The sequence below is a fragment of the Catharus ustulatus genome, chromosome 2, assembly GCF_009819885.2.
Source record: "Catharus ustulatus isolate bCatUst1 chromosome 2, bCatUst1.pri.v2, whole genome shotgun sequence".
NCBI classification, from domain to species: Eukaryota; Metazoa; Chordata; class Aves; order Passeriformes; family Turdidae; genus Catharus; species Catharus ustulatus.
The window spans coordinates 11,791,420-11,804,481 of record NC_046222.1 but is presented as its reverse complement, the minus strand read 5'-3'; the positions used below and the strand labels follow the sequence as shown (position 1 = coordinate 11,804,481).

At 39.3% G+C, this 13,062-nt stretch overlaps 1 protein-coding gene across 7 annotated transcripts in view; it reads right to left on the bottom strand.

Annotated features, from left to right (window-relative positions):
* The window catches only part of LOC116992041, a 361,926-nt gene that overhangs the window by 88,448 nt on the left and 260,416 nt on the right, over nucleotides 1–13,062 (bottom strand). The window contains exons 1-2 of one of the 7 annotated variants that reach the window (XR_004416980.2): nucleotides 2,583–3,314; nucleotides 798–925 (exon numbers count right to left, since the gene is read on the bottom strand). The exons of 4 other annotated variants lie outside the window; for them this stretch is intronic. The gene's annotated coding sequence lies outside the window, so the exon portion shown is untranslated. 2 more of the 7 variants (XR_004416979.2, XR_004416978.2) reach the window with 2 other exon arrangements.

Here is a 13,062-nt window from a genome sequence, read left to right as displayed (position 1 = left end):
CTCTGCCGAAGAAAAGATTTGCCAGCGCCCCCCACCCCCACCCCTGCCCTTCACCCTCCCCTCCAGACTGATACTTCAGATTTCAGAACATTTTGGATTATTTACAATATTATTTCAGCTGATGATATAATGCAACATTATATAAGAGCCGTTTCTTTGTCACTGTGCACCATTCAATCAGTTATGCCCCAGACACAAAATAGTTAAATGAAACAAAATATATATATATCTCAGAGAGATATATATGTATAGCAGTCCCTAGATTTCATTAAATTTCTTTTTTTTAAGCTGATCATGATTTAACAAACAATTTTGACCACAGCTTTCAAATCAATAATTAGAATGAAAAATCTCTCCCCTCTATAAATATGACATTAACATAATTATACCACCCCCATCGCATAGACCCATCCTCTTTAGGGAATACATCTGATGCTCTGAAGATGGAAATCAGTCAGATTTTAGTTGCTCTCAAACGTACCTTTGCTTCTCACTGACTGACTGGCTTTACCTTCCATGCACACACACGGTCACAGCACACACACACACACACACACATGCGCACGCACACACACACACACGCACAGAAAGGCACGGCAAAGCAGCGGATGCTGACTCAGAGCAGTTGTGTGTGGAGGGGGTGGTATCGGCTGGTATTTTCACTGCACTCATCATTAACATTAACTCACTCTCTAGCATCCACCCTCTCTCAGACCTGCTGGACTGCAGCATTTGCATGACGCTGTCACTCTAGCCCTTGTGGGTAAGATGTTAGAAGAAAAAAGAAAACAAAAAACCTCAAGGCTCTCATAAGGAATGCCTTCATTTCTTCCAAAGGGTCCCTCTTCTTATTTTTCCACCTTTCTACTTCCTCTGTTGCTGTGTCTCAGTTGTTTGACATCTTTCCGGAAGAAAATGTCTTGAGCTGCAATAAGCCAGTAGTCAGTCGGTCCTCCCCTCACCTCACACTCCTATTCCCACCCCCTTTTTTTCCTAATCAATAAGACAGATCTCCAAATGCAGTTGTGAAAACAGGCTCTGACACACAGACTTTCATCCTCGATCCTCTGCCTCAGGAATAGCAGGCAACCCAGGCTCACACGTGATGTAGAGAGAAATAATGCCAGTAATTCTTGAACAGTCTTAGGAGTTTATTCTACGCCTTCTTCATTTTTTCCTTTGCTCGAATAAATACCAGTGGGAAGGACACACTAGCTCTCAAAAGCTACAAGGATTCACTTCTTCAGAAAATAATGAACATTAAAAGACTAATATTAATCTTCCTCAAAATTAATGCTATCTTCCCCCCTCCTTTCATTGTACTCTTTATAAGTAGGAATTGTCTCATAGCCAAAACCCTGCCAGGGTCTGAATCACCATTCACTGTGCTGAAATCGTGAGTTTCTGGGCTTCAACTGGCATTTAACTGGACTAAGCAAATTTTTTTCCTCTTTTTCTTTTCTTTCATTTTAGACTTCTTAGTTAAAATAAAATAAAAAATAGAAGCTGCTTGTGTCAGAGGGAGCACTGCAAGAGAACAATGGCAATACACCCGCACCACCACACTGAGTACTGAAAATGCATGTTTGAGCCCCACTTGTGTATTTTTCTGCATGGTATTTGCTCCATTTTGGTAGAGAAGTCTGAACACATACACGTACACCGAATACACACACGGAGAAACTCAAGACACGTATAGAAAATACACAACACAAAACAAAGCACAAAGGCTGATAACTGAAACACAGGCACAAGTTGTCTGACAGGCTATGAAAATCCACAGAGCATAATCATTGTGTGCATTTTTACCTTGTTCCTTTGTTCTTAAGGCAAGGGACTTTAATGGCTTACGGTGTTGACAGTCTTTCGGCTTTTCCCTTTTTTACGCCAACAGTATTTGGGAATTACTTTTCCAGACAATACCACACCACTGTGATTCGCGGTATAGAAATTATTTACCAGAGGGGGGGGACAGGTGATACGCAATTCACCAGCCAATTCTCAGAGCTGCCTGGTGCCGTGGAAGCCCTCGGCGTAGCCGGGCGGGCAGGTCCCAGGATGCAGCGCTGCAGCCCCGGCTCAGGTAGCCTTTTGGCAACCTTACGGCAGCAGCAGCGAACGGGAAGGGCATCCAATTGCAGGAAAGGTCCAAAAGAAAATGCCACACAGCCCCAAAGTGAAGGAAAGGAGCCAAAACGTCGGGTGCACGCCCTAAGCCCAGTTAGTGCGCGCTTGGGACCAGTCGTGGTGATGGTGATTAATTTCTTAGGAAAAGGATGGAGGAAAGTAGACAATTAGGAAACAGTTAAGTTTGTAATCTCAGAGAAAGGGAGAGACGGAGACAGACACACACCCACAGACAGAGAGCGAGCGAAGAACGCCAAGCATGAGACAACAAAAACAAGACCAAAATCAGATTTGGGAAACTGAAAAAATACAGGATTACAGCATTCAGCTTAGCAGTTACTGAGGTATAAAAAAAAAAAAAAAAAAAAAAAATTACCACATGCACAGCATGGCTTAAAATACTTATTGCCATCAACAGTCTGTGACGGATGCCGGCTTCTTACTGCTATACGTACATTAGATTGGTCATCGCCTCTTAATCTCCTTTTGCTCAGACCCATCCATTTTTTGCTGCTCCAGCATCTGTGCCCTTTATGCTTTTTTTCTGTATAGTTACCCACAATACCCTGGATAAATTAATGTCATGACCTCGCTATGGCTATCAGAAAGAAAAAAAAAATCTACTATTTTAATAATTGAACGTGCGCGTACAGCAAACTGCCTACTGATAGCCCAGCTTTGTGGACTGCCTCCAAAAGCAGCCTTTTCTAGCTCTGCGAATCAGAGACAACAGATGCAAATACTGGCCACAGAGCCCCGGCTCTCTGCCTTGCCTTTTTTTTTTTTACAAACCCACCCTTTTCAGTCTGTGCCACTTCATTTTCCATGTGCCTCTCCCCTCAATGGTTAAAAACATTAGCATGATGAAATTAGAAGCCTCTGAATAAAAGGATGAAGATGAGTGAAAATTATAAATGGTTGCAGATTCTGGAAATTTATAACCAGACGGTGAGTAGGGAAGAGTACCCAGGTTCAAGTGCTGAGCCTCACTCGGGAGCACCTCTGGGGCCAATGGGACTGCAGACTAGATTAAATCAATAGTCGTCTGAAACGAGATGTCGTAATCAATCAGCTCAATTACCACTGTCATAGATCTGGGCTTAAGGTCTTTCCTGATTCCACTCTTCTAATCATTAACCCTTATACATCCTCATAATAGGAACTCGCACTTGCTCTGCTGCCCTACCTTCAGACCGTCAAAGTTTAGCTTAGCATTTTCTCCTCTTTTTTCCTTTCACTGTTTAAATAATATAAGAGTGGGTCAGCAAGAAATGTTTTAAATGTGAGTATGGTGAGATTAGATGCAGTCCTTTAAGTGTACCTATTATATATGTGCTGCTGTGCACTTATATATTATTATTATGCCTCCGGGAGTGGCTGGGTGGATCAAAGACTGCTGTTTAATTAACATTCAACTCAGCTGTTTCCTTGGAGATTTAAAATAGAAGACTAGTTGAATTAAACTGAAGCTGTTCACTCCTTTCACTAATCCAATATTACAGAACCCTCCTCCCCTCAACCTAGTTAGAAACAACTCATTTCTGGCTAATCAGCCACCAGGAAAATCCATTTTCGGTTTGAAGGTAAGTGTGAAAAAGTTGGAAAGACAGTTTTGTGTGCATGTCTGAATTTCACAGAATTGCCCATCATTTACATTTTGCATCCACAGTACAGTAAATCCTCATGCAAAGCAAGGAGAAAAGAACCATCAGCTTGACTATGAGCAGAACCACTTTAAATTCCTGCCTGTAATTATTATTTGCTGTATGAAGATTAAATGTCAACCGTTAAACTTTTTTTTTTTTTTTTCCCTGTGCAGGAAAAGATCTAAGAGCTTTTCATAAAAATGCTCCAGCAATTCTCACATATCCATCTCTCATTTTCTCAGGAGGAAAGAAAGAATCCAGGTAGCAGGCATCCAGAATTCAGGTCTCTTAAGTCTGATTTATTCTGTTAGACTTAAATAACAATAGTGAAAGAAAACCCTGGTAGATTTACACTTACATCACTGCCTGTACACACTGCCTCTGTTTCCAAGCAGAACCACACCTTTTTTAACCAGAGATCTGCTTCTCATCGGGACAGACCGACTGCACAGCCCCAGTCTGGGCAGCATCGAGGATACCAAACAGGAATGGTATTTTGGGGAGGAATTTGTGCTCCTAGAGATGCTGGCAGTGGGTGTGGGATGGGGTCAGCAAACAGGGGTCTCATGGTAGAGGCAAAGGATGAGGTTGGAGGTCTGTCTGGGCAGGGGTCTGTGTTGTCCAAAACAGGTTATAACTGGAGATGGACTGCTGGATTTAATGACCCGCTATTTTCATTAGTAGAAATATAAAAAATTGGTCTTGAAAATGATTCAGCTGCTAGCATAGGTGCTTTTTAACAGGCTTATACCTCAGCCAGGAACAGCTTGGTTGCAGTCACTGACCCCTCACAGATGGAAAAAAAATGACCTCAGCTTTGCCTCTTTTCTGGGAAAGCTTTAGCTGGCAGGGCGATGAGAAACAAAAAGAATCTTAATTTTGTCCTTTAGTAATGCTAAATGAATGCACTGCAACAGACACCACCTTAAACTGGCTGAAGGGCACTGTTCAGTTTTGCAGGCAGCAGCTCAGAGTGTGAGCATCATCCACAAGGGGACAGCATCCACATCCTCACTGGAAAGATGCAGTTTGTGTCTGTAAGGAGCAGAAAGGGGGGTAGCCATTGCTGAAACACCCAAAAATTAAAAAAAAAAGGGGGAAAAAAAGAAAAGAAACAAAAAGAAGACATTTCCTGGATTATTAATTCTGGATGGAGCAGGAGGAGAGGTGAGGCTGGACATGCATGTCAGATATCAGAACCTGCTCAAATACAGGATGAGCCTTTTGTTTCTTAAACAGAGAGAGTGAGGTGATTTGCAATATTAACACAAACTTTGTGTGACAGATAAGGACCCTCTGGAATAACAGATATTAATGTTAAGAGAATGTGATGAGAAGAATTAGATACCATTGGAGCAAAATCAGAACATACCTAACAGGAAGAGAGAAATGCATTAATACCAAACGTTATTCTGATTTTACAGTTCTCATTTTCGTATTTTCAGTGTGCTCAAACTAGGACATAACGCATTCATCCCTTTCCTTTTTCTAGAAGCAAAAGTTTCTTCATCACATTGCACATGGAAAAGATATTAATACAATAAAGATTCTCTTAATGTAGCATTTAAATGACTTAGAAGAGTAACACTGTTAGAATGACCTGTGCCTAGTTGGAATGACCTACACCACAGTTCTCTATGATTGTCCCTAGCACCTTCTCACCTCACTGATGAACAGCAAGAGGATAAAGACTTCAAAAAATTCCCACAGCTATCTAGTCCCAGATTTGCCATAAAAAAAAAATCAACCTTTCTATTTTCTTGTTTAGAAATGCTACATTCAGAATTCATCTTTTAATTTAGTAAGAGTGCCTTTTTTAACTTAGCTGAAATTCCCACCTGATCATGAAGTATTGAAAGTATATATAGCCTACACAATCTATTATAGAAAGGAAATCACAGAAATAAAATTACAGAGAAACAGCAATATCCTTCTCTTCCTACGCAAGCTCCATCTTACTCAAGAAATGCTATTATACCATCTCCTTGCTGACTTGTCAATTTACCTGCCCTTTATTAAAACACAGACATATGACAGCAGAAATTATTGCAGTTTGAATTACTTTTTGTGTGAATTCTATTCAATAGACCTTGATTTTACCAACACTTTCAATTAAAAAAGTAGTTATTTGTGAAAACAAACCACTGTGATATGCATACTCTTTTGACCTATGTTTCCTTGAGCTGTGAGAGCATAAAGAATGAATGAATTAGCTTTTCTCTTTATGATCACTTTTTATACTTACTTCATTAATTGCTTTGTGTTACTACTTCATACAGCATCACCACAATGTGAAGAAAGGAAGAGCCTGGCACTAAAATGAAATTCCTACTGTTAAAAACCTGTTTTTGCTGGGTCTGCATTTGTAGTCTGTTCAATAAGAAAGACATAAAGTGCCAAGCACTATTTTAAAAATCCCTCTTTGTACATTTTCCAGTGTGACATTTTTACTGTTTCCCGATGTGTAGGTATACCTGCATACGCGCACACACTCACACACACATATATAATTGATAAAAACACAAGATTACAAGAAATAGATCACCAAAAAATGCTGTCTATTCCCAGAAGTGCCCCCTCCATGCTAGTTACACACTATTGTTGCAATCACCAGTGGGCTTGATCCTGAAATAGGGCAATACAAGTCCCTTTATTTGGGTGGATAATGTCCCTGAAATGACCTGCACCATTTCTCTGAGTATTGATTCTGGGATGTGTATTTGCCACATAAAAATCCAAGTTTATAAAAGGAAATTAAGGGTATTTGGTACATGCTGCAAAAGCTAAGAGAATGTACAGAATTCTGCCGTAGGACAAAACACTCCTATTTTCTTAACAATGCAATCTGAAGATAAAGATTTGTGAGAAACATTCAGACATAACATTTCTACAACCTTGTTTTTGGAGGTATCAAAAGCAGTCTGGGGAAAAGCAAAGCATTTTAAGAAGAAAATACAAAATAGGTTCAATGCCTGCAAAACCAGAATATTTTAAATTTTCTAGACAGTGAAGGTTAAAGCTATCCTGCATTCTCATAGTTCTCTCTCTCCTTTCAATCAATCTCATTGATTTTTTTTAAAGGTCAGAGGCTATACCTTCATTGATCAAAGAAACAGCCTGACACAGCGAAAGAGTCTGCCAATTCCAGACAGATCAATCACACCTTTGTCTGCTTTTGATACATTATGGTTATTTATTCTGCATCACCACGACTTTCTGTCGCATGGCTCCTAATGTAATAATGCTGCTCAGGGACAGCAATAAAAGAAAAGGGGGGAGGGGAAATATTCTATTTAAAATATTTTAAGCCTCTCTCTGGTATTTCTGAGGGTGGCTTATGATGGAACTTGGCCAACTTGTTTGATTTCATTTTTGCCTTGGAACTCCTGTTCTGGTATTTAGCTCTCCTTGGTCAGAGTTTTGTAGGATTTGAAAAAGGCAATCTTTTGAAAAAAAATTATGCAAACTGTTTCAGAAAATGTAATTAGATCTTGATAGGACAACAATTATGATCTAATCACAACCATCATTTTCCACGTTTATGCACTGTTTTAGAAATGTTTTAATAAGTAGGATGTAACAGATACTCGACTACATCTACAGTCTGTTTTATGACTGTAAAAGGAAACTAATGGTCAGCCTAAAATAATTACTGGGAAATATTGCTGAATAAACAGATATAAGTGCTGAAAAGCTCCTGGCTTTGCAAACTATTATGCTGAAAGCCAGCTAAATCTTTAAAAAATGCACTATATGCTCACTGTCTGCCATGACTGAAAGTTCTGTGCTATTGTTTTACTCTCCATAGCTCCTGCAAGAAGTCTTCAAAACCCATGTTGGTGTAATATCAAATCTTTTGTTCACATTTCCTAGTCTATCACTTCACTAGCAGTTTCACTACTTCAGAAAAATCACTTGTGGGTCTTAGGATATTGGTTATAAGTAAAAGCATGAAAATACACTTTTAAAAGTGGAATTTAAGAAGTGCAGCCTAAGAGAAGCCAGTGGCAAAATGCCCAGTGACTTCAGTGAAGCTGGGACTTCACTGGAAGATGTTACATCTCAACACCCTCAACCCAAGCTACCTGCAATAGAAGAGGCAGTTTGTGAGATTTTAAAGGACCCTAATTGTATAAAGACTTAAGAAACCCAACACATTTCTTATCCAAATAGCTAACAAAGATTTGATGGGCTCTGTGAACCACTCAGTCCTATCAAGCAAAGTGGAACTGCTCAGTAAAATTAAGCATGTAAATCTTTGCAGAATCAGGATATCAGGTAATAAGACATAATCACCACAGTTAGAACATTAAAGTAAGATATGCGATAATCCAAACACTTGGCATTAGTTTCTGATTTCATTGTGCCTGCTCTGTAAATTATTGTGCACCCAATTTACAATTACATCAGCACTATTATGTAGAGCAAAAGGTAAGTGGTATACAAAGCTGAAATATTAAACCCATTAAAAAGTTATGAGTTTGACAGAGTCCCTACATGTATTTGTGTTCATGCCAAGAAATGCATTTGAAAACCTTTAACGAAAGGAAACTGCCTTCCAGTGATAAACTGCAATGCCTACAAGACATTGCTAAAATGCTACTGCCACTCTCAAAGGCCAAGAGACCTTAAAAATGGTTGCTGGCTGACAGCATTATACAAAAACATACAGTTTCTTCTGTAAAGAAATAAAGCTGAATGCACAACATTTCAGACAAGTTTTGAATAAGTCTATTTGTCCAGCTTACTTTGCAAAGACTCTGAAGAAAACAGCACCATAAACACTTTCAGTCCCCACACAAGGGCTAAACAAAGAGTTCTCTTTCTAGCCATTTAATCCAGTAATTTATTTTTTCAACCATCACATAAATCGAAACACAGCTGTAACCAATGACTTGCAGATCCAGTTCCCTGCCAGCTGGATCCTGTTCTGCTGAAGCAGCAAGATTTTTACATTGTTCACTTCTGTACATCTGGAGAAATCATTTAGGTTCAAAGGTGACTAGAAAAGCTCTTTAAATAAACTCAACCAACAGTGAAGAGAGGCCTACATATCTACAAAAGCTCCACAGAGTTCCATTTTTAAAGTTTTTTCTTCAAATTAGTGCACAGACCAGTTTTCCTCTTAAACTATTTTGATTATGACATTTTAATTGAATTCTACGTTCAAATATATATTTTGATAACAAAGAAATATTTAGTATTTCCCATGAATTTTCAAACAATGTCAGCACTCAAAAGTGATCACAGTCAATAGTGTGTATATTTATCATAGTTAAAAGAATGACCAGACAAATAACAGTGTAGTAAAATATATATATATACCTCAATTAATGCATCTTATCTGCTGCCTGAAATGCATCTTGACTTTAAATTAAAAAGAAAACAAGCAATAAAAAAGCATATACTGTACTTGGATATGCTGAACCTGAAATCTCTTTGAAGTTAGTCCTTAAAATAGCCTTACTTCAAAAACTCTGCCTCATCCATACTGCATGAGTCTGCAGGTTAAATAACAGAAATGTCCCTGACATTTTAAACTGCACACAGCAAATTGATTACAACGCAGTATTTCTCTTACAAAAGCAATCACGGAGCAAACCAGCTGAATCTTGCAGAAGTAAATAACAATGAATATTAAAGGATCATATCATCTGTATCTTTGATTACCTATCAGACAAAACAAGCACTCAAACACATTGACAATGGTAGGGGTTTGTTCCTAGCCCAGGCCCCACCACCAAAAACATTTGCAACACTGAAAGTTCTAATGATAGGTCTTATTTACAAATTCAATTAATTTTTTTCTCTGTATTTGTGTTTCTCTTGAAAGCAGGTAAGCAAGACAGATCCAGAACATGCCCCAGTTGCTCAGGTAAAGATGTAGTTCCTGTCCTGCACATTGTTAAAAGGCATTCCAAAATTCAGTTACGCTTCACTACTGTAATTGCTTCTTTTCCTCTTTTAGTACTTACTGTAATAGCTGCTTTGAAACAATGCTGATAAAAGTATCCTTTCTGCTTGCCTCTCTGGCCACACATCTCTGCACTGCTCCGTGTTATTGCCAGTTCTCTCTCCTCACAGATTAACTGAGAAACTACCTCACCTTCAGCTCTCGCTTCTCCTTGTCTGCACTCTTAATTATAGGAATGCTATCTGTGCTCTGTTGTGAAAATAGGAGCATTAAAAAAAAAATAGAGAAGGAAAATATGTATGTAAAAGCCAGATAAACCAGATAAATCACCCACAGAAATTAACATGCACAACTCAGAACCAGGTAATTACCACATCACTCCAGGGCAAACTTCAGAGTATTTAGACGTGCATTTCTGTCCACTAACATGCATAGATTCACATAAACATTCTAAAATTAAAATAATCTACTTTTCAGTTAATTACCATGTTTCTGGAAAGGTTTCTACCTTCATTTCCTAATGTGTATTTCCCTGTAACTGTGGCTTTATTTTTGCTTGATAGCCAATGTAAGTGTCACAAAAGGAAGTGAATTTTGTCAGAACAGAAGCCACCAGTGCCCAGTGAGTAAAGCTCTGCAGGGCTTGCCATGATCAACTTAGCCAAAATCCTTAGCAAAATTTAACAACATAAACTTCATTTACCACCCATTTCTTTTGTTTCACCACCAGTAGCCCTCTGCAGTTCAAATTCTCACTTGTCAAAACTATTTGACTCAATAGGCAAATGGATAATAAATCTCTATCAGGATTTATTATCCAGTTCAGACATCATCTGTGGTCCATGATGTGACATTGCCTGTTTCCTGCCTGCCTGTCTAAGCTTTCAGGTAAGTTAGATTTGGGTAACTTTGAGTCAAAATCTGAAATACACCCTTTGGAGGCCTGTGACAGTCTAGGAAAAGTAAAGTAGCCTGGAGGGAGGTATTACCTATTTTTTTTAGCTGCCTTTGGTTACTTAGAAGACCTCTCTCACATTGCAGTTGGCAGTAAAGATGGATGGTATTCTGATTTATCTAGGAATATAACTTCCGAGGCAGATCCTGAGGCAAAGGCTTTGGAGTTTCAATATAAATCTGGTTTAAAACCTAAGCTCTGCTGAAAGAATCTCCCATCTGGAAGTCCTACTCACCAAACTAGGAAGACCAAATCAGAGATTCTGAGATCCCAAAGGCCAATTTCAGAATGTGCTAAGCCAGATATTCCAATTATCTGCATTTTTCTTTGGCAAATGTAATGAGTGCTTCTATTTAAGGGTTTGGATAATTATGCTTATCTTCTATAAGGCATTTACTTATACCAGTTTACATTGTAGAGAGTACTTTATGTAACCTGTATTACTGAGGGCTTGTAGCAGGTATGAACAGCTTACAAAGCCTGGAGTGCCAGACATACATCTCCTGTATAAAAGACAGAGCTTGTCAATAGGAACTGAACGGGGGGACAGAACCTGCTGCCATTTAAAGGTGAATGACTGTCAACATCACTCATGCAAGGTAGCAATGCCCATTTGCCAATTCCCAGTGAGTGTGCAGAACGAGACCTGCAGCATAAATCAGGACATCTGCCAGAAGTGGTGGTCCTTTCTGCTCTCCCTCCTGAGCTGGGTCATTTGTTGTGCTGACAATTGCCTCTCACAGCTGCATCCTAAGGCAGGTTAGGGAACTGTCCCAAAAAGCAAACCAGAAGAAATGCAAGATTAGTTTGCAGCAGGATCAAACCTTTATCTGGTTAATTTAAGAGTCATATAAACTAAGTGCCAGCACAAAAAGCCAGGGGGAAACAAATGCCACTAGCAAGAGGATGGTGCTCTTCTTTCAGTGGCAACCTGAACTTAGGCAGAAAATATGTGGTCTTGCATCTAGTTGGAGCCAGGAGCTGTATGAACCTGAGCTTCTCCAAGTCAACTCCTTAGGACACTAAAGATCCCCCTATTCTGACTATGAAGTAGTGTTGCTATGCTCCCTGGTATCCTGGTTGAGCCCTGCAACACAAAAGTAAAAATACTTTCTGAAGCAAAGGTATGAGACTGTTTTACAGCCAGAGAGAAATTAGAAGTTACAGTCAGGGGATAAAAGACTAGACACCCCAGGAAGTATTGTGTAGAAGGGCTGTTCAGGGTGGTTAGAATAGTAAATGAGATATTAGCAACAGTCAAGCAATACATCAAGGCTGTAAATAGCTGTGAAATCAAGTATTAACAGTAATCATACAACACACAGAGGCGGTGCTCAGAGATTCCAGTTCACTTGAAATGCAAATTACGGTAGAGCTAAGGGTAGTTGTGACAACAGACTTGAGCCAAAAATTAGATCTCTAATTTTCAAGCACTATGAAGAAATGTATTTGAACTTTGCCAAAACAGACTGAAATGTACCGTATACATATAATTACTTGTACAGTATTCTCCTTGCATGTATCTCATTCCACTTATCCTATTTAGAACAGTGTTCTCAGTCAATTATTTACAAAGATAAAATGGACAGGCTTAGGGTTTTCATAAAGTCCATTAGAGCCATAAAGCATACAGAGAGAATCAATAAATTGTATGTTATCTCCACATAGCATCCAGCATTTTCCTGCCTTTAATTTTGGGGGAGGGTAAGGGGTAAATAAGATGCCTATTACTGGTGTAGTCAGTTCATTTTTCACTGGATTTTGATCCACACACCACAAGGCAAACATATGCCTTTTCCTTCACAAATAAAGTGCCATCAGTCACCGCACCCGTTTGTAAATCTTTTCCGAGATGCTGTGTTCTCACACGTGCAATCTGAGAGCAACAACATAAGACAAAACATATAATTGTGAAACATATCACATCCAGGACTTATGAAAAGGAGGAGTAAAAAAAAAGGAGGTGGAATGGCACGATCCACAGCTAGGTTTACATTGTGCCCTGAATTCCTAAGCAGAGCATCTCGGCACAAAGACTGAGCATTGCAGCCCCCAAAGGCCCATGCCTCTCCAGGGATCAGAGCATTTGCAAGTGCTTGGGGATTCCATGTGATGTGAGTGTGACAGACTCTGCCTGGGAACCCACCAGCTGGCTGGAAGAGACCAGCAACATGTGCTACCAGGCAGCTTAAAGAATTATTGCACAGACAGAAAATAAACTTCCCACGTCCATGCTCGTTTACCTTTAAAATAGCCCCCAAAACATAACTAGTTTTGTAATAAAGTCAATCTAACCCATAATGTTGGCTTGAAGCACTTCATTTGCATATCCTCTAAAGAATACGACCTTGAGTATAATCTTAGGGAGATGGAGGCATCAGACAATACAGGTATCTTGTCTATCTCTTCTTCATTTCTGA